The sequence below is a fragment of the Salvelinus sp. IW2-2015 genome, unplaced genomic scaffold (genome assembly GCF_002910315.2).
Source record: "Salvelinus sp. IW2-2015 unplaced genomic scaffold, ASM291031v2 Un_scaffold2819, whole genome shotgun sequence".
In the NCBI taxonomy this organism is placed as follows: Eukaryota; Metazoa; Chordata; class Actinopteri; order Salmoniformes; family Salmonidae; genus Salvelinus; species Salvelinus sp. IW2-2015.
Window position 1 is genome coordinate 53130 of NW_019944119.1, and position 7655 is coordinate 60784.

Here is a 7655-nt window from a genome sequence, read left to right on the forward strand (position 1 = left end):
AATTGATATTTTCTCAAATTGTTAGAATGTTTTGACTTAGGGCGTTAGGAAAAAATTTAGAAAATCTATTTAAAACCTTTAAAAAAATAATAATCGAGCCCGACTTCAGCTTTCTCCACSGTCCATCTGTTTTAATGTTATTTAGATTAGTCCCTCTCGTCCAATAGAAAGCACAGGGGGCGTGAACAGGTCCTGTTGCGCGGGTAGAACGCCGTGAGATACTTCCTCATTAGAGAATGGCGGCTGCCGCCTGCACTGCCGTTAACAACACCGCGGTTAACAACACTACCAACCCGCAGAAACAACACCGGAGGAAAAGTAGAGATACGCGGCGGAGACAAGCAGCTCTCTTTTTCCTTAGTAACATTTCACTAGATGGACGGCCAGTACAACAGACATACCATGGAAACCGAGACAGCGAGTTGTTGGGGGGCGATATCGGGGCGACAGTGGCCGGGATGTTAACGGTGTCTAGCTATGGGACCTTCACTAACCTACCRACGTCTGTGAGCTGCGGGACCGTTGGGAACGTTAGCGCCGTTCCGGGACTCGGAGTCATCACTGTCCCGCCTATCCTCGTTCTGCCTTCGGACTCGTTCAATGATGGGACAACGGAGGTATTTCTGGAGAGGCGAGAAGGATCGTTTTCCTCACAGGGAAACCTCCTCTCTCCCTCGGGTCTCCTTCCTACTCCCCTCGGACGGCGGAAGTCCTCCACATTGCTGTCGGTCCAGAGTTGTAATTCGGTGACTTCGGAATCGGGACGAAGGTGAGTTTTTAGTGCCTTGGAGGCACAGGTTTGAGTGCTGTGTGTCTGGGGTCRTTTGTAATGACACCTCACTCACTCAAAGTCCTTCCTGTCTGTATCCCTCGGCTTGTCATTTCAACCTTGTATCCACGTGTGTGAGTCTTTTATATGTTGTATCGTTGATACACGATACAATCTTTAATTTTAACCACACAACAAACATCAGTTGGTTACATTGTATATTCTCTCGACTGGCTACTTTGTTAACGTTAACAAGCAGCTAGACAGGCCATGTTAATAAGTTCATGTTAGACTGGACTGAATGTGTCGTTTTACACACAGACATCAACTGGTTACATTGTCTCATCCCGACTTTCTGTAATGCTTTGCTATTACATGAACCAGGTAAATTCTAGAAGTTTTCACTCCCCTTCACTTTTTCCACATTGTGTTACTTTACCACCTTTATTCTAAAATTGATTAAGTTGTTTTTTCCCCCCTCATCAATCTACACACAATACCCTGTAATGACAAAACAAAAACAGTTTTTTAGATTTTTTTTGCAATATATATAATATATATAACTGATCACATTTACAAAGTATTCAGAGCTTTTACTCAGTAATTTGTTGAAGCACCTTTGGCAGCGATTACAGCATTGAGTCTCTTGGGTATGACGCTACAATCTTGGCACACCTGTATTTGGGGAGTTTATCCCATTCTTCTCTGCAGATCCTTTCAAGCTCTGTCAAGTTGGGTTGGGAGTGTTGCTGCATAGCTATTTTCAGGTGTCTCCAGAGTAGAGGTCGACCGATTATGATTTTTCAACGCCATACCGATTATTGGAGGACAAAAAAAGCCGATACCGATAATCGGCTGATTATAAAAATAAAAATTTAAAAAAGGTTTTTATATATATATCACACACACACACACATTTTGTGAATAATGACAACTGCAACAATACTGAATGAACAATTACACTTTATTTTAACTTAATATAATACATAAAATACACACACACACACACACCACACACAACAACACACACACACACACACAACACACACACACACACACACAACCTGAAGTGACAATGATACTGAAGAGTCTGCTTAGGAGACAATACTCTCAAGTTTGAAAAAAATAGAGTTTAAGTTACCTGTGATGAATGTTGAAAACAAAAACTGTCATTTCTATATGCAGGAAATCCTATTTTAATAATGGGCATGGTAAGAATTGACGACCAAAGTGCGAGTCATAATTCCCATGACACTTCTAGCAAAATCTGAAAAGCTGTTCCTTCATTTATTCCATAGGATATTTTTAGATTCACTTAAAAAGTCTGTGTTTCGTGTAGGCTTACACCGCCTTGCCAATTTTATAACTGTGTAGATATCCATAGGACAAAGTAACTCTGATCAATATTGGCTAAATATAAGCAAAGATCATTTTTTTAGAGTGGATTTATGAAAATATGTTGACAAACGTTACCTTATCCTAGTGAGATTTACACAGGTATCAAAACGTCGAGGCGGTTAAGCCTGCACGAAACACAGACCTATTGAAATAGATCAAGACATTCTCTATGGAAGACATGCACGGTAAATAACGAAGGAACCCTGTCAAGTTCAGCCGCAAGTTATTACAGGACTATAACGAGTCGACTATTTCTCTCTAAACCATATACCTTTGACTAATCCGGAAACTATCACCTCGAAAACAAAACGTTTATTCCGTTCCATATTTTATCTAACGGGTGGCATCCATGAGTCTAAATATTCCTGTTACATTGCACAACCTTCAATTTGTCATAATTACGTAAATTCTGGCAAATTAGTTCGCAAAGAGCCAGGCGCCCAAACTGTTGCATATACCCTGACTCTAGGTGCAATGAACGAAGAGAAATGACACAATTTCACCTGGTTAATATTTCCTGCTAACCTGGATATCTTTTAGCTAAATATGCAGGTTTAAAAATATATACTTTGTGTATGATTTTAAGAAAGGCATTGATGTTTATGGTTAAGTACACATTGGAGCAATGACAGTCATTGATTGATTGTTTTTTATAAATACGTTTAATGCTAGCTAGCAACTTACCTTAGCTTACTGCATTCGCGGCACAGGCAGGCTCCTCGTGGAGTGCAATGTAATCAGTGTTAGAGCATTGGACTAGTTAACTGTACGGTTGCAAGATTGGATCCCCGAGCTGACAAGGTTATAAAATCTGTGTTCTGCCTCAGTTCCTAGGCCGTCATTGAAAATAAGAATGTGTTCTTAACTGAATTGCCTAGTTAAATAAAGATTAATAAAGGTGTAAAAAAATATAAATAATAATAATCGGCAAATCGCGCCCAAAATACGATTTCTGATTGTTATGAAAACTTGAAATCGGCCCGATTTAATCGGCCATTCTGATTTAATCGGTCGACCTCTACTCAGAGTTGTTCGATCGGGTTCAAGTCCGGGCTCTGGCTGGGTCACTGAAGGACATTCAGAGACTTGTACCGAAGCCACTCTGCGTTGTCTTGGCTGTGTGCTTAGGGTCTTTGTCCTGTTGGAAGGTGAACATTCACCCAGTCTGAGGTCCTGAGCGCTCTGGAGCAGGTTTTCATCTAGGATCTCTCTGTACTTTGCTCTGTTTACCTTTGCCTCGATCCTGACTAGTCTCCCAGTCCCTGCCTCTGAAAAACATCCCACAGCATGATGCTGCCTCCACCATGCTTCACCGTAGGGATGGTGCCAGGTTTCTTCCAGACATATGACGCTTGGCATTCAGGCCAAAGAGTACAATCTTGGTCTCATCAGACCAGAGAATCTTGTTTCTCATGGTCTGAGAGTCCTTTAGGTGCCTTTTGGCAAACTCCAAGTGACTGTCATTTGCCTTTTACTGAGAGTGGCTTCTGTCAGGCCACTCCACCATAAAGGCCTGATTGGTAGAGTTGCTGCAGAGATGGTTGTCTTTCTGGAAGCTTCTCCCATCTCCACAAGAGAACTCTGGACTCTGTCAGAGTGACCATGGGTTCTTGGTCACTTCCCTGACCAAGGCCCTTCTCCCTCGATTGCTCATTTGGCCGGTGGCCAGCTCTAGGAAGAGTCTTGGTGGTTCTAAACTTCTTCCATTTAAGAATGATGGAGCCACTGTGTCTTGGGGACCTTCAATGCTGCAGAAATGTTTTGGTACCCTTCCCCAGATCTGTGCTTCGACACAATCCTGTCTTAACGCTCTAAGGACAATTACGACCTCATGTCTTGGTTTTGCTCTGACATGCACTGTCAACTGTGGGACCTTTATATAACATGTGTGTGCCTTTCCAAATCATTATTTTTAATTTTAATCCATTTTAGAATAAGGCTGTAACGTAACAAAATGTGGAACAAGTCAAGGGATCTGAATACTTTTTGAAGGCACTGTACAGTCCTCTTTAAATAACCGATTCTTCAATTAGCCACCCTTTGCCTTTAACAGCTTTGCACACTGGCATTCTCTCTAAGTCCTCTTTTTAAAGTGAACTCTAGGGGTAAAAAAACAACTRCCAAATAACTCAGTTCTCTTTGTATTCACACTGCCCGTGAATAAGGACTCAACTCTTTTGYCAGATCACTTCACCTATTTCCCGAGTCCTGTTTGCATTCACTTTGCTATGTATAGAAAGGAACCAAGATCTTTTCCCAACATTCACTCAATGCATTCTGGGTGTTTACATGTGCAGGACAAGCCATTACCATCAGAATGTGTTATCACACAGCTAAATATACTTACATGTTGGAAGCTAATAGATTAAAATGAGTTAAAAGATGAGACAATAATTGTAAACAGAAGATACTATTAACGTGTACATATTATTGGTAACAGAATAAATAGCAGWAGAATAWCTGCACAGTAATAGAGAAYTGTACAMCCAGTATAKGCTACTTCCCCTATAATTAAGCAATAAGACATGAAGGGATGTGGTTTATGGCCAATATACCACGGCTAAGGGCTGTTCTTARGCACGACSCAASGCGGAGTGCCTGGATACAGTCCTTAGCCGTTGTATATTGGCCATATAYCACAAACCCCCGAGGTRCCTTATTGCTATWATAAACTGTTTACCACCKCAATTAAAGCACWAAAAAATATATATGTTTTGTCATACCCGTGGTATACGGTCTGATATACCACGGCTGTCAGCCGATCAGCATTCAGGGTTCGAATCACACAGTTTATAATTGATTTTGTACCATATGTTGTCTTCTCCTCACCAAATATATTGTCTTCTCACACTATTCAAACTCCACAATCAATAAGGTATACATATTTATTTCCTGATATCCACACAAGTTAGTCTAGTGTGTGATGATGGGCTTTACTGTTCTTAGTCAGTAGTCTATCGATACGAAGTTGCAGGGGGTAAAGCCGCTTCACTGGTCGTTGCATCACTTGCGAAGTCTAGTGTTGAGGGGGTTTATAGACAGACAAAAAGTACCTAGTGTGAGGGCGTTTCATATCTCCAGCGTCTAAGCATCCCGATGGCAAAGTTCTAAGCTGCTACCATATTAATCAACTAGCTGGTTTGATGTATGTGGAATTCACTAAACACCAGTAAACAATGGGTTTTTCTAAACCTTAAGCACGTGTGTGAAAGGGTGTCGTTACTCAACCTTCACCAGGTCAAAGTTGTTTCTAGCTCGTGTAGTGGGTTTATTGAGACATCAGTAGTCCCTATCTGGCGTGTAGAGAGGGGCCCCCCTTCACTGCACTGTTCAGCAGTATCGCTAGTAGTGAGGGGTTCCAATATACCTGTATAGATTGCTGCCGACAGCAGTCCCTCGTGTGACGACGGGTTCATTGTCAGTAGTTTACTGCGTGTGTAGGGGTTATAACAGTAGTCCCTACTTCCGTTGGTGGAGGTGTTTATATTTATCTTACAGTAGCTCACTAGTTGAGGGGTTATTAACAGGGCAGCTCACTACGAGTGTGTAGGGGTTTTTATAAGCAGTCTAAGTGGTGCCAAGGGTGTGTTATGTCAGTCTTCTAGTCGTGAGGGGTTATACGAACATACATAGTGCTAGATCTGTATGGGGTTATAACAGTAGTCCTAGTGTGAGGCGGTTATGTCGCTAGTCTCTGCTTCACTGTTCCCGCTTTCCTACCAACTGATACGTTGTCGTGAGGGGTTATTGACTCCCCAACAGTTATGGGCCTTTTACCGACCACTACGGCTACGTGGAGGGCGGTTATCAGCGCCGTCTCATTCTCAACGTAGTCCTAGTGTGAGGGGTTTATAACAAGTAAGTCACGAAGTGTTGAGGGTTAATTGTCAAAGTAGTCTAGTGTGAGGGGTTTACAAGTCCGGTACCATTAAGTGTGAGGGGTTATTAGCAGTAAGTCCTAACAGTGGTGAGGGGTTTATAACGCAGTTCTAGTGTCTGCAGGGGTTATGGTCAGGTAGTCGCTCTAGTGTGAGCGGGGTTAGAATAAAGAGTAGTTCTAACTCACAAGTTGTGAGGTTATAACAGGAGTCCTCAGTGTGAAAGGGGTTCTGGCAGTAGTGCTAGAACTCGTGTGAGGGGGGGTTTATACAACCCACGATTCAGCGTCAGTCTGATTCCTTCCTCCTCGTTTGTACCTGGCCCTTGCCAGTGTGGCGCTCGGAAGGCCCTGACTTCGCCCTGGGGGGTCAGACCCCCAACGGTCCGGGTCGACGACACAAGTTAAGACATAAGTGGTTTGTTGGCTGTCTTTTGGGCCGCTTCCTTTCCTTAGTGGCTGTACGTGTTATCGTTGTCGCCAGCATTGGTCACGTTGTTCATCACTACCATCACGCCCACAGTCAACCATATATTGATGTGAGGTTGGGTACGTAAATATGCAATCCTAAGTCTAGCGTGTGAGGGGTTCGTGATTGACTGCAGAAGGGCCAGTTCTGCACTAGCTGGTTGCTAGGGGAGCGTTTCTCCAGGTATACTAGCAGGTCTAGTGTGAGGGGTTATAAAGCAGTCTAGTGTGAGGGGTTATAACAGCAGTCTAGTGTGAGGGGTTATAAACAGTAAGTCTAGTGGTGAGGGTTATACAGTACTCTAGTGTGAGGGGTTATAACAGCAGGTCTAGAGTGTGAGGGGTTATAACAGCAGTTAGTGCGAGGGGTTATACAGCAGTCTAGTGTGAGGGTTATAACAGTCAGTCTAGTGTGGAGGGGTTTATAACAGCAGTCTAAGTGTTATAGTGCGGGATTCACAAAGGGAACCTGGGAGCTTGATGTTCACATTGCCCTAAAAAAGGGAACCTCTTGAGATGGTCTGTTTGGTTCGCTTCGGGCCTCTTTTGAGGGGTCTGAGTTCCTTCGTGGGGGTGTTCTGCACAAAAAATAAAGCAAAAAATAAAGCAAACAGCACTGAATTCACAAACATATCTCCGAAAAGAACCAAGGTGAAACACTATTCAAAAAAAGCCTTGCTGTGATTGGGCAATACACTATAGGCTCCTTGTATTCCATTTCGTTGACCAAAAGGTGTATTATTGGTCAATTACTTCCCTAAAATAAACAACCAGGTCAACTGCAGTTTCCTCTGTCCACACATTACACAGACTTCTACTGTAGCCTATGTGTATAGCTAGTGTACAGAGCAATGGATGATTGTGGTACAGACAGGCACACTGTGTGTTTTACATCAGGGGTTTGGAAACGTATGACGGGTTCTCTGGTTAAAAGTAGTGCACTTACTTTGACATAGGTTCTCTGGTTAAAAGTAGTGCACTACTTTGACATAGGGCTCTGGTTAAAAGTAGTGCACTACTTTGACATAGGTTCTCTGGTTAAAAGTAGTGCACTACGTTGACATAGGCTCTCTGGTTAAAAGTAGTGCAACTACGTTGACATAGGCTCTCTGGTTAAAAGTAGTGCACTACTTTGACATAGGT

At 42.8% G+C, this 7655-nt stretch overlaps 1 pseudogene; it reads left to right on the forward strand.

The window, feature by feature from the left end:
• Positions 1-225: 225 nt before the first annotated feature.
• LOC112074793 (CDK5 and ABL1 enzyme substrate 1-like) overlaps positions 226-7655 on the forward strand; it is a 27425-nt pseudogene continuing 19995 nt past the window's right edge.